A 24,879-nucleotide genomic window follows, 5' to 3' on the forward strand; every position below is an offset into this window, starting at 1 on the left:
CTAAAGAGCTGTCTGTGTTACTGTCCCACACACGTCAGGTTTCTAATTCCAAAATTCTTATAGAGAGGCAAAGAGCTTTAAGTACAAACACTTTCAATGCAGGAAACATGAATCCATTATTGCTACAAAACATCCGAAAGAACGATATTCATGGGGAGATGGCGGTGTTCACTTCTGGGGCCTGATCAACCTTTGTCAGCCCAGAAAGCCCCACATGTGCCTCCCTACAGGCGACCCAGCAGTCTCCCCATTTGGTCCCCTTCCAGTCACCTCCCCCAGCTTATCCCAATCATCACAGAAATGCGAACACCCAGGCCAAGTAGTCAGAGTAGCTTACTAAAGTTCCCCTGTAGATAGGGGCTCTGATGGCCCTGCTGCAGAGACTAATAAAAGTGTGGTTGGCTCTAAAAGAAAAAAAAAAGAATGATATTCATTAAATGAACTAGGTATGTCTCTGTGAGCAACGGTTTTTAATCTGTTGGAAGATGCAACAACTTTTCTTAAGTTTTATGTCAAGGAATTCTATTGCCCCAAGTTTATTAAAGAAATTTAAAGATAAATCCAAATTAATTTTGTTTTAAAAAATTTGTAATGCCTTTTAGTATATCATGACCTAGGTATCACAAAATGAACTTTAGGACTCACTGGCCAACTTACAATGACACCCAAGTGAATGCACCCACTGTGCTGGCATCCAAAGATTTCATTCACTTCTAGACCCAGCCAGAGATACTACACAGCAACTTGAAAGAAAAAGGACACACTTTGGTGTTGTAAGGCAAAGACTGAGCATCAATGTAGAGAAAAAGAATGAGATTAAGCATTGATACTTTTTATAGCCCGAGAACTTGCTGTCATTACAAATCATGAGAATTCTTGTTTAGAGTACAGTTGATACAAGTTATTACTGAATAGGCTGGTAGAGGCTGAGGGCCTGGTGGGAGAAGGAAGAGAACAGGGCATTGGTGGAGGGGCTAGAACGACTGACCCGGTACTTAGAACCTTCAATTCAGGGAATGAACAAAGGCATTTCTCTTTCTGCCTTCATAAATCACCACTGACCTGTTCAAGCCAGATCCTCCAACTGGAGCAGTGCAGAGGTCAGCCTGACATGAAACGATGGAAGGGAGGCCCCTGTAGATTTATGTAGGTTTGGGAGGGTTCTGTTTTTTCTTCTTTCCTTCTCTTTTTTCCAGACTCCCATCGGAATGCCATAGGGAGTTCTGGATATGTCCCAGGAGCCAGGCAGGAAACCAGCTGACCTTAAGATGACAAAATTAAACCCAAGTTTATTAACGAGTGATCTGAATTTATGTCAGAATTTTGCCACTCTGCTTCTGAGTGGATTGGACACATGTAATTGATACTGTTTTCTTGTTATTTCACTGCACTAACCACATAATGGGTTCAGTTTTCTTGTTAAATTCTTAGCTAAGGTGAATGGTACATTAGTTTCATTTATTAATGTAACAAATGCTTACTGAATGATACTGTGCGTGTGTGCGTGCATGTGTGTGTGTGTGTGTGTGTGTGTCTGTGTGTGTGTGTGTGAACAGTAACCATCAAAGCCTCATCCCTTAAATAGCTACCACTCTGTGAAGGGAGCTGAAGCTTGTACATTGGCAACTCTGCCATAAGCCTAAATGTTATAAAATTTCAACTGGACCACGAAGATATATAGAGGAAGGACAGCACAGGAACTCTAGATGAGGAGGCTGTCCATGACAAGGTACAGAGGCAAGGAATTTCAGATGCTTATGGGAAATATGTCATTCATTCACTCGTTCACTTATCCTATAAGTACTTATCAAGCATCACTGTGTGACAAACACTGTCCTCGACCATGGAGATCCAGTACTAAACAAGGAAAAACCTTTGCTTTCATGGGACTTATATTTTGAGAGATGAGGGATGGAGAGTAAGCAAATCAATTAGATAATTTCAGAGAGTGCAAGTTTTATGAAGAAAACGAACAGAGTAATATGAGCATGAGAGGTCAGGAAGGGGTTTAGTGTGACTGCAGAGTCAGGTCTGTGATAGGATTGTGAAATTAAAAACTAGAAAGGTCTGCCTGACCAGGTGGTGGCGCAGTGGATAGAGTGTCGGACAGGAATGTGGAGGATCCAGGTTCGAGACCCTGGGGTCGCCAGCTTGAGCATGGGCTCATCTGGTTTGAGCAAGGCTCACCAGCTTGAGCCCAAGGTCGCTGGCTCAAGCAAGGGGTCACTAGCATCTGCAGTAGTCCCCCCCCCGCCCCGTCAAGGTACATATGAAAAATCAATCAATGAACAACTAAGGAACCACGATGAAGAATTGATGTTTCTCATCTCTCCCTCCCTGTCTGTCTGTCCCTATCTGCCCCTCTCTCTGACTCTCTCTCTGTCTCTGACACACACACACACAAACCAAACAAATAACAAAAAAACAAAAACTAGAAAGGCCTATACAGTGTTGGGGAATCCATGAAACGTCTCTTCTTTTCTTTTTAAGATTTTATTGATTTTACTAAGAAAGAGAGGAGAGGGATGGGGAGTGAGAAGTCTCAATTCATAGTTGCTTCATTTTAATTGTTCATTGATTAATTGCTTTTCATATGTGCCCTGAGCAGGCAAGCCCAGGGTTTCAAATTGGTGACCAGTACTCTATCCACTGCGCCCACAGGTCAGTCCCTGAAACATCTTTTTTTTTTTTTTGTATATTTCTGAAGTTGGAAACGGGGAGGCAGTCAGATAGACTCCCGCATGTGCCCAACCGGGATCCACCTGGCATGCCCACCAGGGGGCGATACTCTGCCCATCTGGGGCATTGTTCTGTTGCAACCAGGGCCATTCTAGCGCCTGAGGCAGAGGCCACAGAGCCATCCCAGCGCCAGGGCCAACTTTGCTCCAATGGAGTCTTGGCTGCGGGAGGGGAAGAGAGAGACAGAGAGGAAGGAGAGGGGGAGGGGTGGAGAAGCAGATGGGCGCCTCTCCTGTGTGCCCTGGCCTGAAATCGAACCCAGGACTCCTGCACGCCAGGCCGACACTCTACCAATTGAGCCAACCGGCCAGGGCCTGAAACATCTTGAATGTTAGATCTGGTACTCTCTTTTTCGGCATGTCAAGAAAACACTAAGTACTTTAATTCTTAAATTAATGATATCCGGTGCTCATTTTTCTGACTAATAGTGTTTTTCAGAACTGTATAGAGGAACACTTGTATTCCTGCTGGATAGCTAAGTGGACCTGGTCATTCTATATTTGGCATTGTTACATCTTGAGTCATTTAACTTTATTTTTAAGGGCCCAGAAGGACGATCTTGACAAACTCATCCAGGAGATTTTTGAGTTTTTCTTAGTTGCTCGTAGTGTATTTTCAAGTCACATTTAAGTTTGTTTATTATTTTTCTTGGGTTTCCCTAACATCATCTCTCATTGAAGTTTATCCACACAGGAATTTACAAGGTTCAATGACTTTTTAGATTTTTTTTTTGTAAAAATGACCAAATACAATTTTAAATAAACAAATGTGTCGTTTCTTTACTTATATACCTAAAAAAGGGAAGTCAAAATAAACTTACCTCAAATATTCCAGTGGTATAATTTTCCATGCAACACAACAAAGAATATTTTAGCTCACAGGGGGAATTTTAAAGAAAGTTTTATACATGTGTGCTATAGTGGAAACACTTATTATCTGAATCAATGATTTTATTTTTCTTGATACAAAAACTATTAATTGAACTGTATTAGTCTTGTTTAACTCTAAATATCTATAATTCTCTCAGACTCTCTTATAGTTCATAAGGCCTATAGGATAGCTATCTGGGATATATCTTAGGAGAACATTGTTTTCATAAATTAAAGTGAATGACAGCAAAGAAATAAGCAACATTGAGATCATTTGCTGATCATGTATTAGGAGGGAAAGGCTTGAGAATGGAGGAGTAAGACTAGGTTGTGGGGTATATTAAGGATTAGAAAAGCCCAGCCTGTGGTGGCGCAGTGGATAAAGCATTGACCTGGAACGCTGAAGTCACCAGTTCGAAACCCCGGGCTTGCCTGGTCAAGGCACATGTGATGCTTCCTGCTCCTCCCCCTTCTCTCTCTTTCTCTCCCCTCTTGAATAAAATGAATTAATTTAAAAATCTTCTAGAAAGAAAAGGATTAGAAAAAAAGAGAAGAATATGAAAAATAAGAACAAGGGATGGGAGGGGATTGTTCTGGTGTTCAGTAAGGACATACCCTCCCAGGAAACCTAGCCACAGTAGCACACTTGCTAATTTTGCTAGTTTTACAGAAGCATCACTTATAAAACAGAACACTAAAGGGTAACAAAGGAAAAAAGTTACCATTGATTTTTATAAAATTATAGAGTACACATTTAAAAAGCAACAGACAAGGTTAATTTTTAAGGTTGCAAGCATGGATTAAATGCAGCTCCCAAACTATTGTGCTGAGTTATTACCCTTCTTAGTTTTAGTTCATGGGATGTTTTTCAAAGTATTTATGGAGGATAAGAAATGTAGCACAGCAGTTTATGGTGACAGTGACCAGAGCCTAGGGACTGGTTGCCAGGTGAGCAATAAAGAGACAGATAAAAAGAGAAGATGGAAATCATGCACATAATGCTCAGCTTGGGCTGCCATAACAAAAGACTGCAGACTGGGTGGTTTCAACAACAGAAATTTATTTTCTCACAGTTCTGGAGGCCAGAAGTCTAAGATCAAAGTTCAAGATGATTTGGTTTCTGTTGAGAGTTCTCTTCCTGGCTGCCTTCTTAGTATGTCCCCACATGGCCTTTCCTTGGTGCATGTGCAGGGAGGGAGAGAAGGAAGGAGGGGAGAGAAACAGAGCATGCCAGCTCTCTGGTGTCTCTTTCTGTAAGAACACTAATTCTATTGGATCAGGGAATCACCCTTATGACCTCATTTAACCTTACTTACTTCCTTAGAGGCCCCCTTCTCCTTAGAGCCCCATTGGGAATTGAAGCTTCAATATATGAATTTGGGGGAAGGAGTGGGCACAAACATTTAGTTCATAAAATATAGGAAAAGGGAAGAAATGTCTAACCTAAAGCAGAAATTTGAAAAGTTTTACTAACAATTGAACAGTAAATTCTCGAGCTTCCTGGCACAGAAGGCAAAAAGGGAAATATAATAAATCCGCAGTGTGAATCTAAGTCAGTGGGTGACCTCTTCACTATCTTAAGCCTTATTTTCTCTTATTGTGTGTTTCTGTTTGTTAAAGTAGTCTCAGACATTGACAGTAAGGGTGGGGGCCAGGGAGGAACATATTTTTGGGGCTAGAAAGTCTGTTGTATTTCACAGCACACTCTGTAGATTTCTTTTTTTTTTTTTCTTCTACACGGAAGGCTGATTTCAAACACTGCTTTTATTCCTTGGAGGCTGGGTGGAAGTACAAGTTCTGGACTGGCTCTGTGTTTACTGCCACTAGAATCAAAGATTGGACTCTTTGAACTGTCGCTGCCTCAACAGGGTTATCTTTTATGTTAAAGTGGAAAAGTCACAAATCCTGCAAGCAGATTGTTTCAAAGCTGATGATAAACAGTAAATAAACCCTATTGCTGTTTCAAGTTAATAACCTATTTTTTTTTATTAAGTGCTGAAAGATAACTTATGTTCATTCTTTTGTATTTACACACACTTAAGATGATTTCATCCTGAAAATTACCAACATCTCTGGGGTAACTGGAGGTGGCTTATTGGTCACAAACTATGGTTGGCATTTTTATTTTAGTTGCTCTGGGTTGGTCAATATAATGAACACAGTACAAAGGGTCAGAACATTATTTAAAAGATGACTGCATAAATAATTAATATTTAGTTCTTAAATTATTTGTGGCATTCTTCAATTCTTTTTTTTTAAATTATGCCATATTGTCTTTTTTTTTTTTAAGTTTTTTTTAACTTTATTTATTCATTTTAGAGAGGAGAGAGAAAGGGAGAGAGAGAGAGAGACAGAGAGAGAAGGTGGGGAGAAGCTGGAAGCATCAACTCCCATATGTGCCTTGACCAGGCAAGCCCAGGGTTTCGAACCGGCGACCTCAGCATTTCCAGGTCGACGCTTTATCCACTGCGCCACCACAGGTCAGGCCGCCATATTGTCTTTAATTAAGTACAAAGACCCTAACAATCACGTCCAGAGAGATCACTTCACTAACTGCTTTGCTTGGCTCTCAGTCTCCTGTCTCTCTCATCGGCAATGGTGAGTTGGATCCCTTTTCCTCCAGGAAGAGAAACCCATGGTTTGTGGCCTTTGCTAATAACAAAGACATTGGAGAGTGGGTGGCAAAATGGTGGCCTTTGCCATCTTTCACCCAAGCCCACTGAAAGAACCAAAATGTCTCTCTCTGTTTGGGATCACACCAATTCTTCTCAGGATAGCACCTCCAGGAACTAGACATACACAGCTTCCCAGTGAAATCAGTAACCTTGCCAGTTTCCAAATCAATCTGAATGTTGCCATTCCCCTGATGAAGGGACCAGGGTGGTGGTTCATGTGAGCATCATGGGTCATCAGATGAAGGATTCCTCTTGTGTCCTTAAAGGTCCTTCTCTCTTTGCACAGCTTGTACTTGGCTTCCTCAGGTAGAATATGATGAAAAGCAAAGCGACCTTTGGTACCATAGAGGAAACTGAAATTCTCTTTGATCTTGTCAATGCTGATGATATCTGTTAAACCAGCAGGGTAGGTTATATCAGTTTGGACCCTGCCATCAATCTTAGTGAAATGCTGCAGACAGATCTCTACCTCATCTCCTGCCAGAGCATACGTAAGTCTGTTGAGAAAAATGATCAGATGGAGACAGTCTCTCTGCTTTCGGGGTCTGTTAGATAAGTGGGAAGCAAACCCACTGGTCGGTTGATCAGCATCCAATGCTTTGGACTTGCTAAATGCTTCAGATGCCTCTTGGGACCAGGAGCCAGGGCTGCGTTAGCCATAACAAAAGAGAATTTTCAGTTCTTTTTAGCTTGTCTAAACTTTCTTTGTGTGCAGCTGGGTTCTTAAATCTACTTTGCTTTCCCAAAATGGTAGAAAGGGAAAAAAAAATTCCCAAGACCTTTTCCAAATGGCAAATTCAAGATCAATGTCTAAAAGTATAACCAGAGTGCCTGACCTGTGGTGGTGCAGTGGATAAAATGTCGACCTGGAAATGCTGAGGTTGCCGGTTTGAAACCCTGGGCTTGCCTGGTCAAGGCACATATGGGAGTTGATACTTCCAGCTCCTCCCCACCTTCTCTCTCTGTCTCTCTCTCTCCCTTTCTCTCTCCTCTCTAAAATGAATAAATAAAATTAAAAAAAATTAAAAGTATAACCAGAAAAACCAGTATGGTGTAAGCGTACACATTTTATCCCTTCATTCATCCTTTTGCTCATTTATAATTTGACCAATTTTTATTGAGTACTTTCTATATACCCGAGTATTTGTTAGGCTGTGGATAAAATCTGGTCTCTGAGAACTTTCATGCTATTAAAACTCCATACTTTGTGATGGCTGCCACCCACAGATCTGCACAAGATTACTGGAACTCTTGTGTGTGGGGTCACCTTTTCAAGATGAGAAACTTCAGGTTTCTGGATTCTGGAGAAAGTGGCACATGAGCCAAAAGATGAAGGGGAACAAGCCATGGAATGGGCAGGGAATTCCAGAGGTGATATTCTATGCATGGAAACAGCTGGTTCTAAGTCGAAATGGCATTGGATGAGTGGTAACTTGCAGAGCGACATGTGGCACAGTGGGATTCAGAGTGAAAGTGTGAGTCAGGAGGGAAGGCTAGAAGAGAACTTTGTATATCATACTAATTGGGCATGTTCTCCTAAAATGTTTGAAGGATTTAAATCAGTGGTAGTCAACCTGGTCCCTACTGCCCACTAGTGGGCATTCCAGCTTTCATGGTGGGCGGTAGCGGAGCAACCAAAGTATAAATAAAAAGATGAATTTAACTATAGTAAGTTGTTTTATAAAGATTTATTCTGCCAAACTTAGCAAAAATCCAACATAAAGTACTTGGTAAGTAATTATTATTATATGCTTTAACTTGCTGTAACTCTGCTTTATAAATTTTATAAAGTAAAGTTACTTCCCTACTTTATAAATCACCATTACTATAGAACCGGTGGGCGGTTAGAAAATTTTACTACTAACAAAAATACAAAAGTGGGCGGTAGGTATAAAAAGGTTGACTACCCCTGATTTAAGTCATTGGACAGGGGTGATCAGAAATGGTTTTTGAATGACAATACCACTGGGAAGGAGTGTGGCAAATGGATTGAGGGTGGGGTGCAAAATTCATGGTCTGGGATCAAGTTAGACGTGATTGCAGTAATCCAGGCAAGAAGTGATGAGGTCCTGAACTAGACAGTTAACTGTTTCCCAAAGACATAAAAACAAATCTCTTACACAATCCTGGGCCAGATGCTTCAGTTATTTAGAGTAAAGCAGATAATATCTGCTTGCAGGCAGAGCTAGTTAATTTCTTTCTTTCTCATTAAAAAACATAATAACCCGTCAATACAATTTCAAAGCTATATGATGTTTAAAACTCCATAAGAAAGAATGACAGATAAGCAGATAGTAAATTATCCATGCTTACAAAAGTCTATCTCTTTTTCAGACAACCCTATGCTGATTAAGCAGAAAAAGACTCATAAATTTTAATTATAACGTGTTCTGTTATCTGCCGGCGTATTTTAGAGTCGTTGCAGGTACGACCCTACGCCACGATGAACAAATGAACTGGAACGATCAAAGCTATTTGATCTGGTTCTGTGATTTATAATTTCCAAATCAACATGAAGAGAAAATAGCAGGCATCAAATGTTCATCTATGCTTGTACCAGGTCATACACTGTAATTCCATCCAAGTTTCCATGGTAAACAGGGCAAGACTTGCCAACACTTCACAGGTTTCCAAAAAGCGGCTATGTCCCTCTTGGGAGAACTTTGTAACTGGAAAAGAAAATCTTCACAGATGAAATGTCCAGCAAAATAAAGTCACAGACTGTATTTCCACAGCAGGCCTTTTGCCAAATGTCTCATCAACAAGTGTGGTGGGGCAGTGACCCGTCCTATGGTAGAGGTGGTAGAACGATCCCACCAAATCTTGTTTTCATTTGCTCACAGCTTCTTAGAAAAAAAAAAAAAATCTGACTCTGAGTTGAAATTTTCCACGTTTCATCCCAGTCCAAAGGTGACATAAAAATTTTTTTTTTTTTTGGAAAGTTGAATTGAAGTCAATTGAAATTTGTAAAGTTTAGTCATTTGGGGAGCTATGTGTACACAAAGATCTCACTGGGTAACACCAAATAATTACATTTTCCTTTTCCTTGTGACTTTTGGAAGACTAACTCCTTTTGGCTGTTTCTTTTGAAAGGATTTAACTCTAAGTTATAGAGGCAGAAAACCAACTCTCCCCCTTTTTCTTCAATTTACTTAAACAGATTTTTGTCCATAAAGAACAAATAAGACTTTACATATGAAATCCACTAGTAATTAAAAAAAAGTAAATATCCTTGCGCATACTTGACAAAAGAAGAAAAAAACATTTAAAAATAATGGGTTTGTCTGACCAGGTGGTGGTGCAGTGGATAGAGCGACGGACTGGGATGCAGAAGACCCAGGTTCGAGACCCCGAGGTCGCTAGCTTGAGCGTGGGCTCATCTGGTTTGAGCAAAAGCTCACCAGCTGGAGCCCAAGGTCTCTGGCTCAAGCCGTCTTCTGAAGGCCCGCGGTCAAGGCACATATGAGAAAGCAATCAATGAACTAAGGTGTTGCAATGTGCAATGAAAAACTAATGATTGATGCTTCTCATCCCTCCGTTTCTATTTGTCTGTCCCTGTCTATCACTCTCTCTCTGTCTCTGAAAAAAACAACAAACAAAAACAAAAAAAAATGGGTTTAAGTTAATTAAATTGAATAAATTTACTATGTACCAGGCACTAAGACACTAATGCTCAATGTTTGAGGTACATAAAGCTGTATAAAGCAGTTCCTATCCTCAAGAAGTATATTATTTGGTAGTAGAGAAAAGAGTAATAACAATGGCAATAAGATAAGGCAGAATGTAAGTGTTAAAGCAGAGGTATAGCAAAGTTATGTGGGACTGCAGAATTGTGAGAAATTAGCAATTAGTGTCAGCTGGAGGCTAAGAATAGTTTATTCTGGGTTTTGAAGGACAGAGGTCAAAGATCAAAGGGCTGGGAAGGGCATCTCAGTCTAGGGACTAGTGTGAGCACAGTCTCTGACTTTAGAAATGGGACTCAAGTGTTGGAGATAACAGAAGGAGGAGCAGAAAATAAAGTTCGGAAAAGTTGAAAGTAAGGCTCAGTGTTTCTCTCCAGGTATGCTGTTCGTTGTTGGGGTAGATGGTTCTTGGTCATCTCAGTGACGGTAATGTTCCCAGTCCCATCCTTCTAAAAGCCACTTATTGCTTTATGTCATTTTGATCACTGAGAAGAATTCCCCCAATATTTTCAGACACCCCCTAGGGGAGACAGTGTCAGCTCTGTAGAAAACGATTGAGGGAGCCATGAATTCTGAGTTTGGGGGCAGTCCTTAAGAGGGTCTACTGAACACATCCAACCACACCAAGGGCATGGTCAGATTGGGACTCAGGATAATACCTTCTGGAGACTGAGTTGGAAGAGGAAAAAATTGGGAAGTAGGATAAACAACTCAGTCCATTGCCAAGGTCCAGACAAGAGTCAGTCATTGTGGACTTGTACTAAACAATTCCATAATTCTCATGCCTGAAAACATTAATAGACTATTTTTTTAGTTGCTGCTCTTGCCTCTGCAACTCCATAGCACTGCACTGCAGAACTCGGTGTGCTGTAGCTGCTTCCCTGTGTTTTTTTTTTTTGTTTTTTTTTTTCATTTCCCAAATTAATATCATATGGTAAACTCAGTATAACAAAAACAGGATTTTTAGAGGGTGATCGTAATACCTTTTCTAATTATAGAATAAACACGTGGGGGATAGATAGCCCCATTTTAAAAAACAAGACAATGAGAATGGTGTTACTCTGTTTCATTTTAGATAGTGTTTGGGTTCTTTCACTTCTTGACTTTTTTTTTCCTTCTTTCTTTTTCTTTTTAATTTCTTTTTTTTTTTTTTTAAAGAAGGCTATGTTGAGAGTAGATTGAATAGTTTTGAATCCCAGATGTCAGTGCAGTGGAAACTCAAAGTGGATAGGCAGATGGAGTCTGTCAGAAGCACCAGTCGTTGCCAAAACAGAAGACGGTGCCCAAGGCAAGGGAGGCACGGAGGCAGACCCCAACCCGGTGGTGAAGGGCAGAGAGAGCGTGTCCACCCTCCCAGCACCAGTGTGCACATACCAAGGGTGTCCTGAGTCAATATGGCAGCTGTGATCTTGCCTCGTATGTGTCCCTCTCTCCCAACTGCCGCAATATTGCTGCCTTCTGGTTTCCCCAAGGAACTTTGGAAGGGACTACTGTATACTGACAGCTCAACCACAGATGTGTTATGCTTAAAAAAAAAAAAACCCTCTTCAGGAAGTTTCAGGTGGTTTTTCGTTTGAAACAGAATGGAATTTCAAGACATTAAGCAGCCGAACACTTGCACCACATCTATGCAGAAGCCCAAGAACTTGAGATCACAAATTTGAATCGGATCCTGTTCATTAGCGAGACTCTCTCATCCTCCAAACCTCATCCTTTGTGCTGTTTCTATTAGAGGTTTCTAAAGCTGGCTTGGGCCCCCACTCAGATTTTCTAGGGTCATATTACCTTCAGGTTTTCTTGTGCAAAATTGGTAATTTTGCTCTTCATTAAGTAATATGCTGGGAAAAAAATTAATGATAACAGTGTTTTTCATTTCCCTGGTACTTGATACATTCTAAACCATTTTTATATACCTTAGCTCATTAAATTCTCTGAAGCTCAGAGGATTACAGGACTTACCCAAGGTCACCGAATGGAAAATCCAGAATTCAAGTCCAGGTCTTTTGATTCCAAGCACATGCTGTTCCCTCTAAAGTTTGCTATTCAACAGTCAGAACTTTGATCCACTTAACTGACAGCGAGCAAGGGCCAGAAACGCCAGAACAGTGAGATCTCCCAGTCCCGACCTAGGGTCTGCTGCTTTGAACACAGGATCCGTTCCATTGGCAGTTTCTGCGCTGTCTCTTAGAAATGGCTATGGATAGCGCCAGCTTTGTGGCTTATGGCCCTCAAGGACAGGGAAGCCAGTGGCCCCAGCTCCCGGTGACCATTCCTCTCCATAGTGCTGCATGCCGGGGCTCCCAGCAGCATTTTCTGCTGGCCATGGTAATTCCCAGTTGCTCCTGTCAACAGCTTTTGAAAGGCCCTCTGGGTCATTCCAGAATCTCCTGCTTTCTGGAATAGCTCCGTGGCCAGCCGACAGCGCCCTGCCTGTCACAACCTCGGCCCGGCTCGAAGCGCATATCACAGTGCTGGTGCCACATGGCTCATCAGGGCACGTTTTTAGAATTGGCCCTCAAAACAAGACCATGAGGGCCCGTAACTTCACATGGTCAGGTTCCTGGGCTTGCTGGACTCTGACAGATTTGGGTGCCCTGAATGTCCATTGGTTGCTGCAGAGGGAGTGCCTTGACCTTCCCCTCTTAGCAGTCATGTGTGGAGCACATAAACTGTCTCCCTATGTGCTCACTCTTCCCTCATAATGCATTTATGTGAAACAAGTTCCAGAAGCTGCCTTCAGTGTCTCTGAAGAGACCCTGGGTTACGTAGAAACTCAAAGTTACTTCCCATAATCACTTAGAAATAATCATGACATTAAGATTTATTCTGCCCTGGCTGGTTGGCTCAGTGGTAGAGCATCGGCCTGGCGTGCAGGAGTCCCGGGTTCGATTCCAGGCCAGGGTACACAGGAGAAGCGCCCATCTGCTTCTCCACCCCTCCCCCTCTCCTTCCTCTCTGTCTCTCTCTTCTCCTCCCACAGCCAAGGCTCCATTGGAGCAAAGTTGGCCCGGGTGCTGAGGATGGCTCTGTGGCCTCTGCCTCAGGCGCTAGAGTGGCTCTGGTCACGACAGAGCAACGCCCCAGATGGGCAGAGCACCGCCCCCTGGTGGGCATGCCGGGTGGATCCCGGTCGGGTGCATGCGGGAGTCTGTCTGACTATCTCCCCATTTCCAAATTCAGAAAAATACAAAAAAAAAGAAAAAGATTTATTTAGGTTTGCTATATACCAAGACCTGTTCTAAATGCTTTCTTTTTTTATTTTTCAATGACAGTTGACATTCACTATGTTTCATATTAGCTGTAGGTGTACAGCATAGATAATGATGTCATTTATGAAGCAATCCCCTAATAAGTCTAATACCATCTGGCATCATGCATAGCGATTACAGTATTATTGATTATATTACCTACGCTGTACTATGTATCACTTGTAATATTTCATACCAGTCCCTCTGGCCTGCAAAGTTTGTGTTGAGAAATCAGCCGACAGTTATATGGGAACTTTCTTGTAGGTAACTTAACTATCTTCCTCTTGCTGCTTTAAAGATTCTCTCTTTGTGTTTAACCATTGTCATTTTAATTATGAGATGTTTAGGTGTGGTCCTTCTTTGGGTTCGTTTTGTTTGGGACTCCATTCTTCTTGGACTTGTATGTCTTTTTCCTTTGCCAGGTTAGGAAAGATTTCAGTCTTTATTTCATCAAATAGGTTTTCAACCCCTTGCTTCCTCTGCTCTTCTTCTGGTAACCCTATGATTTTTGAGGAATCTTGTTTTGCTTGATGTTGTCCCAGAGGTCCCTTAAAGTATCCTTATTTTTAACTTTTTTTTTTTTGATTTTAGAGAGAGGGGAGGAGGGACAGAGAGAGAGAGAGAGAGAGACAAAAAGAAAGACATTGATTCCATTTATTTATGCTGTCATTGGTTGATTCTTTCTTGTACATGCCTTGACCTGGGATGGAACCATAACCTCGGCATAGCGGGACGATGCTCTAACCATCTGAGCTACCTGGTTAGGCTCTCCCTGTTTTGGCTCTCAGCCTGACCCCAATGATATTCAATAAGGTTTTATTTATTTATTTATTTATGTATTTATTTATTTATTTTACAGAGACAGAGAGAGAGTCAGAGAGAGGGATAGACAGACAGGAATGGAGAGATGAGAAGCATCAATCATTAGTTTTTCATTGCGTGTTGCAACACCTTAGTTGTTCATCGACTGTTCTCTCACATATGCCTTGACTGCAGGCCTTCAGCAGACCAAGTAACCCCTTGAGCCAGCGACCTTGGGTCCAAGCTGGTGAGCCCTGGTCAAACCAGATGAGTCTGTGCTCAAGCTGGCGACCTCGGGGTCTCGAACCTGGGTCCTCCGCATCCCAGTCCTACGCTCTATCCACTGCGCCACCTGGTCAGGCTTCAATAAGGTTTAAAAAAAAATTCCCATAAGGACATTTAAACCTTTGTGGCTTTAGAAAGACCCCTAACCTCTCTGAGTCTCAGTTTCCTTCTTTGTAAAATGAAGATAACGTGATACCTCATTATATAAATAATAATAATAATAATAATACCTACTGTTTATCGCTTACTGTGTGCTTGGTACAACTTTAAGCCTTTTATCAGTATTAACACATACAGTTCTCTTAACAACTTTATGATGTATGTGCTACAATTTTATCTCCATCATATGAATGAGGACACTAGCAAGGTTACCTACACATTTAGAAAGAGGCATAATTTAAACCCTGATATGACCATGCAAGCCCACTTCCTTGACCACTATGCTATAGCTTCTTACTGTAAATGTAAGACATTTTCAATATTATGTGATGAAAAAAACTTCAGGTCAAAAAAGAACTAATATAGGGAATATGCATTTATATAATAGCATGTTAGCATAATGAAAAGTGTATTAATAAACCATTTCAGAGCACCAAAAGAGAGAGGGAGAGAAAAAAAAAAGAATCAGCTGGAACATCTGGCTTCTGGTTGGTTTCTTGCTCAGGAGTTTCCTAAAAGTAAACTTAATTATAGTGCTCATATTAGTGGGTTAGAACATGGGAATAGCTTGGAGTATGTTGCCAGATGGACCAACCCTTTTCAGGTGGATCACTCAGCAGCCAGAGGCGGTGGAATGACCCACTTCATTTCTTGGTAATCAGCTTGTCTGGTGGAAGGCAAGGCTAAGTCCAGGCAACAGAACACCAGAAATCAAATGGGTTGGACTCCAGGGCTGGCTCTGTTACCACCTGGCTGAGGGACACTGGGCAAGTCACCGAATCCTTCCAGGTGTCAGCTTCCTTTGTGGAGCGGCTCATTTGAAGTTAAGGGCAGTGGAAGCTGCTTGTAGACTGTAAAGACTTGTGGACATAATTTTTATGTTTTATATTTCTATCAGTGCATGACCTGATATTGACAGTGGGGCACATCTGGGAGAAGTGGCACGTGTTAGTGAGAATTACTATTTCCCCAGGAGGGGCGAGCTGGGTCCCAGCTGTCCTCCATCCCTAGCCTGCAGCGGAGTTTACTTACAGGGACAATGACAGAAGTGGTGCAGGGAGAGCTTCTAAGCAATCTCTGGGGCTCTGTGCTGTTGGCTGATCGAAAACACTGAGATACTACTTACCTCCAGGTGTTTACTAACAGATGTGGCTACTATCATCTTTCCACATAGCTGGAGTGCACACCTTCAAAAGACACCAGAAACTGCTCTTTGGACCCACAAACGCAGACTGCACAGCCATGGGTCAAGAGTGGGGCTTACACGACACAGCTCACATATGGTCTGTCAGGGGAGTGGCTTGTAGACGTGATTGGATTGCACTCCAAGCACCTCATTGGAGTGGACACTACACGAACACTGTTGTGAAGGGATTGTCAAGACCCAGGGCGTGACCAAGGTTAGGGGTGTCAGCCCCACTGCGACCATCAGAGCTACAGAGGTCGGAGTGGAGAATGAGGAGACCGAGGTTCAGGAGGACACGCACGAGGGCTGAGGCTGCGCATATCAGCCATGAGCAGGGCTGGGACCCGGCTCACCTAAGCCCAGGCCAGGGCTCTTTCTCTTGCCCCATGCAGCCTCATTTACTAAGATGACATTTAAAATGATACTGAAGAATTGCTTATGCTGCGGTATACCTGAAACCAATACAAAATAATACTGAAAGCACACTGTTACTGAAGTATAAAAAAAAAAAGAAAAGAAAGGAAATTGCTCAAAGAAATCATCTCAAAATACTCAGATGATGTCTACATATTCCCCTCATCTAGGACACGGGGATATTTCACTAATACTTGTTTTTAATCTATACCTAACAGGCATACACAATTCATAGCATTTCCTGCATCATTTCTGCATTCTATATAATTGCAAAGACAGTGTTGCCGTATCATGTGGCTAAAGCTTTATATTTCTCTTTCTGATGTTCCATTTCATAGGCATCTGAGTCAGTTCTCTGGAAGAAATCTTTTTCTTTTGCACGGCATATAATATAAATGCTAACCCCAGGTCAACCAGAAGGAAGTACATAGTCATAAAAAAAACAATTGTTAAGGCGAATGGCATGCTTAGACAGAGCAAGACCGGAGGGTTACGGTGGACTATTAGCCAGATGTGAGACTACAGTAGTTTATTGTAAAAGCAAATATTATACTTGGACATTTCAAATGCAGTAAGCTGTATTAGAGCCAGAATTATTCTAATTTTCCTATTATCCTCAGTGTGTGTTTAATTTAGCATTGAGACTACGTTTGAACTTCTTTTCAAGAGACTTGGGTAAATAGCAAAGGATTGTAGAAAAGAAGAAGCTCAGTGATTCAAACATGAAGAAAATCTGTCAATCATGTGATAGATTATTATAGAAGATGTTATGAGCTGCTAGAAGAGGAGGAAAGGTCAGATGAGGTCTCAGGAAGAGTCTTAATTACAAGGTTTATTGAGAATTAGATGCCAAATTAATAGCTAACATATTTATTGGATACTTACTATGTTTCAGGCATTGTGCTAAGTGGTATTCATGAAAAACCTCGTTTAATCTTCATAAAGACCTAGATGGTAGACACTATTATTATTTGCATTTAATAGAAAAGGAAACTGAGACTGAGAGATGTTCAGTGACCTCTCCAAGATAACACAGCTAAAAAGAAGAAGAGGAGATAAGGTTGGCCACCCACCAAACAGCTATTCCCCCCTTTATTTTGCAAAGAGAACCCCAATAGTTTTCACTATTGTTGGTGCAGAGTCCCTCTTAAACCCAAAGCATGATTTTTAGTTGCTCTAATTTAATCATAGCACTATCCTGCCTTCTTGCCAAGTAATTGGTTCAGGCTTGAGAATGAAACACAATTTTGGCCATAAAAGGAAATTCACTTTGAGGCTTCTGGATAGCTTATCCTTTTTCTTTTCTTCTTCCCCCCTTTTTTCCTTTTTCCAAGTGAGAGGATGGGAGATAGAGAGACAGACTCCTGTATGTGCCCCGACCGGGATCCACCCAGCAACCCCCGTCTAGGGCCAATGTTCTGTCCATCTGGGGCCATGCTTGCAACCGAGCTATTTTTAGCATGTGAGGCAGAGGTTCCATGGAGCTATGATCAGTGCCAGAGCTGATGTGCTCGAAGCAATCGAACCATGGCTGAGGAAGAAGAAGAGAGAGATGGAGGGGGGAAGGGGGGAGAAGCAGATGGTCACCTCTCCTGTGTGCCCTGGCTGGGAATTAAACCTGGGCCTTCCACATGCTGGGCCAATGCTCTACCACTGAATCAATCGGCCAGGGCCTGCTTTGTTTGTTTGTTTGTTTTTATTTTTCTGAAATGAGAAGTGGGGAGGCATAAAGACACTCCTGCACGTGCCCGACGGGGATCCACCCAGCATGCCCACCAGGGTGCGATGCTCTGCTCCTCAGGGGTGTTGCTCTGTTGCAACCAGAGCCATTCTAGCGCCTGAGGCCGAGGCCATGGAGCCATTCACAGTGCCCAGGCCAACTTTGCTCTGATGGAGCCTTGGCTTGTGGGAGGGGAAGAGAGAGGTAGAAAGAAAGGAGAGGGGGAAGGGTAGAAAAGCAGATGGGCACTTCTCCTGTGTGCCCTGGCCGGTAATCAAACCCGGGACTTCCACACGCCAGGCCGATGTTCTACCACTGAGCCAACCGGCCAGGGCCTGGCCAGGGCCTCCTTTTTCTTAAAAAGACCCTTTGCACTCTCCCTGCCTTTGGGTGCTCTGGTGTGAGGCTGGGTGAGGGGGGGGCACTAGAAGGCATCAAGCAAATATGAAGGAAGGAAGCCAAAGAACAAAGGTGACCTAATGGAGAGGGCAGTGTGGAAAGACAGAGAGGCCTGACTGAAGTAACCAATCCTAACACCACCGTGTCTCAGGACTTATTTTGAGAGAGAGCAAATACTCTCATCCCCTGCACAGATTTTGGTTGGTTTCCACTTACTTTTTGTTGACTGCCTCCTCCCTGACAAAGTGAAAAGCTAGAGTTTAAAGCCTATCAAATACCTGAGTCTGTGTTCTTAACTGCTACAGAAAATTGAGGGAGAAAAATTAGAATGTGTCCATAAAATATGTCTAGAAAATCAAAGAGAAACATAAGGGCAACTAACTGATTACTTTAAGCAGAATAATTAAACCTAATGAAGACAAGCTCCTGCTTCAAAATTATAAAACACTAAAGAAACAATTCCTGGAGTGACAGTGCATCAATAAATAGAATAATCAGATGAAGATTATCAAATATGTAGGATTCAAGTGACATAAAAGAGGGAATAAAAACAAAGCATAAGAGGATTCTGAAAAACAATAAACATATTTAAAAATAATTAAACAAAACTTTTAGGAATTGAAACGTGTAGACATTTAAATTAGTGGGTATGTAAAAAAATAAGGTAAAAAGGATTTGTATAATAGAAGAGAAAATCTGAGGAAATTATCTGGGAAGCACTAGAAAATGTTGGAATATGCAAATCATCAAGAGATATTGGGAATATAAGATGGTGAAACATACATCTAGTAGGGGTTTCAGTAAAAAAGAATAAAGAGAATGATGGAGAGGTTATAGGCAAAGATAGAGGAGCCAAGAATTTTTGCAGCATTAATTAAAACAAAACAAAACAAAAACAAAAACAAAAATGTGAGTCCTAAGTGTCAAGAAGCACAACAAGGTTCTTGGCAGAGTAAGTAAAACAAATCTAGACACATCTTAGTGAAAGTACAGACCATCAAAGACAAAAAGAAAATAATAAAACCAACTTCAGAAAAGACATTACCAACAAAGGAATGATAGTTCATCTGGCTGAAGATTTATCAACAGGCAATTATAGAAGTCAGAAGACAGTAGAGACCTGGTTGGGTAGCTCAGTTGGTTGGAACATTGTTTTGATGCACCAGGGTTGTGGGTTCAATCCCTGGTCAGAGCATATACAAGAATCGAACAATAAATGTATGGCTCAGTGTAACAACAAATCAAATGTTTCTCTCTCTCTAAGTCAATTTTTTTTTTTTCTGACGTTGGAAATGGGGAGGCAGTCAGACAGACTCCTGCATGTGCCGGACAGGGGTTCACCTGGCATGCCCACCAGGGGGCGATGCTCTGCCCATCTGGGCCGTTGCTCTGTTGCAACCAGGGCCATTCTAGTGCCTGAGGCAGAGGCCATAGAGCCATCCTCAGCGCCCGGGCCAACTCTGCTCCAATGGAGCCTTGGCTGCGGGAGGGGAAGAGAGAGGCAGAGAAGAAAGAGAGGGGGACGGGTGGAGAAGCAGATGGGCGCTTCTCCTGTGTGTCCTGGCTGGGAATCTAACCCAGAACCCCTGCACGCCAGGCCGATGCTCTACCACTGAGCCAACCGGCCAGGGCCTCTCTAAGCCAATTTAAAACTTAGAAAAAGAAGACAGTAGAAACATAAGCTTAAAGTGTTAAGAAAAAATAAGTATTAACTTAAATTCTGTAGCCTGCTAAACTCTCTTTTAAGAATAAAGCTCCCCCCTAAAAAACCTCCCCCAAAATTTTCAGACAAAATAAAAATGAAAGAATTCAGCACAAAAGAACGTTGCTGAAGGAACTACTGGAGGGTGTAATCACTACGAAAAACAGCGAACTAAGGAGGAAAGTGTAAGGAGCGGTGAGCAGCTGAGCTGCTGTGTCTCCTCTTACTGCTGCTGGGTGTCCAGGGCTGTCCCTAGGGTGAGGGCCAGGGTCTGTGTGTGGAGATGAGGTGGGGAGACATCTTGCCATTGCTGCACGTTTATTTCTGTGTATGTAAAACCCATGTTCCCATAGGAATGGTACTGCAAATAGTGATTAGGTTCCTCTGCTGTTCCTTCCAGGGCTATTGAAGTCCAATGCTACTCACACTTAAAACTATCAGGTAAAAAAATTACATGCATTCAGACAGAAATTAAGCAAAGAGGTTTCTAAATTACCAAGTCTAAAGTCCTGGAGTGCTGGCAGTGGCAGTTAAGGGGATGGGAGCAGTAAGTTCGTGAGCATCAAGTTTCTAAAGGAGTTCTAGATTCTTCTTCTTAAGAAACATGCATCCTCCCCTGGATTCCAATTAGACCGGTGTTTCCCAACGTGGGGCCCACGCCCCACAGGGGGGCAATTCGAAAATGGACTTGACACAACTTTAACTCTTTCACCCCGGGCCATTTAAATGCAATGCTAGATATCGGTGCCAAATTTAACAAAAAATGCAATTCTTATTAAATAATTGCGGTAAATAATTATTAAGTATAATTTTGTGGGTGATTGGCGTCGTCAAGTAAACTTCGTCCTGGGTTCACCGCGGAGCGTGCCGTCTGCCATGGGGAACCCTGGACGTTTTAAAAACTTGCTAAACAACGCAGTTATTCTCACCTAATTGGCCCATCGCAACTTCTGTAGTGTTTCACATCATTCAGTTGGTGTTAATTTGAAATAAGTGTCAGTCAAAACTGTTGTAAAAGCTCGTTGATTTAATAAATATACATATATATTGTATAGATATAATTAGTAAGTATTTGATTTTATTTTTATCAATATTAAACTCTTTATTAAGTACTTCTTGCATCGGGGCTAGAAAGCACTAATATTTTATAAATATTATTGGGGCTATAATAGTGCGTGCATGACAATTTTAATTTTAGAAGCATAACTTTCCAGAAAATTTTGTCAAGTGGAAAAAATATAGATACCTTTTGATTTGCGGTGGTAGTGTAGTAAATGTGTTATAAACATTTAAATAAATATGAATTTTTAGTATACGTTTACTCTATGTCACATTGAATATATTTTAACACATATTTTAATATTAGTTTTTAATTGATCTTATTTTTATTTCTTATAGCCCATAGTAAAATGAGTGGTGCAAGCAAGAAAAAAACTCATCAATATTCGGAGGAATATTTAAAATTTGGGTTCATACCCGCTGTTCATGATGAGCGGATTCCTTTTTGTCTTTTATGCCAGCAATGCTTGACCAACGAATCAATGAAACGAGGTCGTCTTGAGGCACATTTGAAGGCGAAACATAGTGCTCATATTAATTCAGATTTGAGTTACTTTAAAACTTTAAAGAAAAATTTTGAAAAAAGAACAACATTAAAGTCTCTATTTACTGCTCATACTTCAACTAATAATCATGTTCTTGAGGCTAGTTATCAAATTTCTTTATTCATCGCTATAACTGGAGAAAATCACACTATAGGAGAGAATTTAATAAAACCATCAATATCAGCATTTCTTAAAATGGTTCTTGAAAAAGATGACAAAGATGTAAAAGCTATGCCACTCAGTGACAATACTGTTAGCAGAAGAATAGACGAAATGAGTGAGGATATTGAAAAACAACTTATTGGAAAGCTGAAAACAAGAAAATTCTCCTTGCAAATGGATGAATCAATTTTGAGAGACAGTGAGGCAGTATTGATAACTTACGTAAGATATATTGATAAAGGACATTTTGCTGAAGAAATGTTGTTCTGTAAAAGATTAGAAAGCACCACTACCTCCAAAGATATATATATAATAAGCTAAAAAACTACTTAGATGTCAATGATATACCAATGAAAAATATAACATCTTGTGCTGCAGATGGTGCTCCCAATATGATGGGCAAGAAAAATGGCTGCTTAAAATTGATGAAAGATGCGAATCCAGAAATGATTCTTGTGCATTGTGTTATTCATAGTGAAAACTTGGTAGCTAAAAACATCTCGCCTGTTCTGAATGAAGTATTACATACAGTAATAAAGTGTGTTAATGCTATTAAAGCTAGTGCCAAATGTGAGCGTCTTTTCAAGCTATTTTGTGAAGAACAAAATGAAGACCATGTGAGACTTTTACTTCATACTGAAGTAAGATGGCTATCTAAAGGAAACTGTTTGAAAAGATTTATGGAACTGTTTGATACTCTTAGTGATTTTTTAAGCGACAAACCTGAAATGAAGTATCTGTTAACAATAGATGGTAAAGCATTTGTGAGTTATTTAGCAGATATCTTTGAAAAACTAAATATATTAAATAAGCAACTTCAAGGAACAAAGAAAACTCTTGTCGATGCAAAAGCAAAGATATTTGGTTTCATTACCAATATTGAGTTCTGTCAGAAACATATTAACAACAAAAACTTTAAACAGTTTCATTGGCTCCAAAAATGTGAAGTAACTGATACCGCTTTACTTGTTATTGTCAATCATTTGAATATTCTATCGGCTGATTTAAAAGAAAGATTTTCTGATTTAAAACAAATTGATTTCTCAACATGGATGATGCAGCCAATTTTAGTGGATTTGTCTGATATATCAAATATGCAGTATCAAGAAGAACTTGCAGAATTGCAAAATGATGAGTCAGTTAAAGCTTTATTTAATATCAAAGGAGCGATGGCATGGCTTTGTGAGGAAACAGAAATCAAATACCCAAATTCAACCAAATGTGCAAGAAAACTATTGCTACCATTTCCATCTTCATTTTTAGCTGAATGTGGATTTAGTGCTGGATATATTGGCTGGATATAACACAACGTGGAGACTTGAGACTAAAGCTAACCAAATTGGAACCTAAAATAAAATCTCTGTGCAGCAAGCATCAAGTGCAAGGATCACACTAAATTAAAATAATAAATTAATATAGAAAAATCTGTATTAAAATTATTTGGAATTTAAATTTCTGTTTTTCATTATATGTTTTGAAATTTTACTTACTGTGTTTTGTTAACAATTTCATAGTGATTTCTTCCTAGAACCTATCATTTATGTTTATTAAGTGAACAAATCAATTTTTTAATGTTAAAAATTATGTATGTTACATAGGGGGGGACATAAAAATTTTAGAAAGGTTAAGGTGGGGCATGGCACAAAAAAGGTTGGGAAACACTGAATTAGACCTTGCTGTTTCTTTAATGGTTACTGACAATAAAAATGGAAGAACAAAAGCCTTGGAAAAAATGTGACCAAAGGGGATATGATTGCGGCCGCACTCCACCCCAGCGGCCCCCAGCCGGGCAAAAAGCTTTCCATTTGGTTCAGGGTATGGGAGAGGGTTTCAGGTGTTAAAGACAGCCAGCAGCTGTAGGGGGATGACACCTGGGTGACAAAGGCGCCTTAAAGGGCCCTGGGCACAGGAAGGAGTCTCTAGTTCTGCTTGTGCCCAGGTTGGGACCAGCCAGCCTGCGGAGGTAAGTCAGGTGGCCGCCAATCTCTTGAAGAGTTTCACCTGCTTATCTAGGCAGTGGATTACCGGAAGTCAGGAAGTCTGCTGGTAAAATCCGTGCGCAGCTGCAGGACCGCCTGGTTCAGGCTCGCTTGTCATCGTGGGACGGCATCTCAGCGTCCTGGAAGATGACGCCACTCCTGGCAGGTTTTGCATCTTCAAGAAACACTTTTCCCCCAGCGCTTCTTCTCGGCAAACTCAGGAAAGAGCCACGTCCTGTCCTCGTGGTGGAAAGAAAAGCCCAGAGAGAGGTAGGAGGTCGCCAGTGGCCTCCAGCTCCGTGGAATCCTTCTGACGACCCTAGGGGCTCCGAGTTGGTGGGCAGTCAGGAGCTAAGCTCGGAGCCGTGTTGGTCGGGCCCGGAGGCTGAGGGTGGCTGAGAAGAGGGTCCTAAGGATTTTTACTGCAGAAGAGATAGAGGGTGGTCAGAAGCTGGAAGAAGGGGCGTCCCTGGGCAGAGGCGGATTAAGGTCAGTTGAGGCCCCAGGCACAGAAAATATTGGGCCCCTTAAAAAAAGAGAGAGGCCCTGGCCGGTTAGCTCAGTGGTAGAGCGTTGGCCTGGCGTGCGGGAGTCCCGGGTTCGATTCCTGGCCAGGGCACACAGGAGAAGCGCCCATCTGCTTCTCCACGCTCCCCCTCTCCTCTTTCTCCGTCTCTCTCTTCCCCTCCCACAGCCAAGGATCCATTGGAGCAAAGTTTGCCCAGGCACTGAGGATGGCTCTGTGGCCTCTGCCTCAGGCGCTAGAGTGGCTCTGGTCGCAACAGAGCGACACCCCAGATGGGCAGAGCATCGCCCCCTGGTGGGCATGCCGGGTAGATCCTGGTCAGGCGCATGCGGGAGTCTGTCTGACTGCCTCCCCGTTTCCAACTTCAGAAAAAATACAAAAAAAAAAAAAAAAAAGAGAAAGACAGGGAAAATAAAAATACATGTTAACCATATTTTTAAATACAATAAATAAAAAATATTACGTACTATTAAAGTTAAAATAGCACATATGAAACCAAACTCGGTTTCTTTAGAAAAAAGTATAAAGTTGGGGTTTTGTGGGGTCCTTTAGAAGTAGGGAGGGGCCCAGGGCATGCGCTGGAGGTGCCTGCCGTTAAATCCGCCTCTGTCCCTGGGTGTGTTCCACTGTTGATCTGGAGACAGATCTTGGGGACCAGCCCAGTGCTTTGGGAAAGGGTCTTTCTAGGCAAATGCTTCTTTTAGCCTAAGGGCCTAGCTGCATTGCCT

The 24,879-nt window shown here is 41.6% G+C and overlaps 1 pseudogene; it reads right to left on the minus strand.

Annotated features, from left to right (window-relative positions):
- Positions 1 to 6,157: 6,157 nt before the first annotated feature.
- LOC136322530 (small ribosomal subunit protein eS4, X isoform-like) lies at positions 6,158 to 6,943 on the minus strand (annotated as a pseudogene).
- Positions 6,944 to 24,879: the final 17,936 nt, after the last annotated feature.

This window comes from Saccopteryx bilineata, chromosome 2, assembly GCF_036850765.1.
Source record: "Saccopteryx bilineata isolate mSacBil1 chromosome 2, mSacBil1_pri_phased_curated, whole genome shotgun sequence".
Lineage (NCBI taxonomy): Eukaryota > Metazoa > Chordata > Mammalia > Chiroptera > Emballonuridae > Saccopteryx > Saccopteryx bilineata.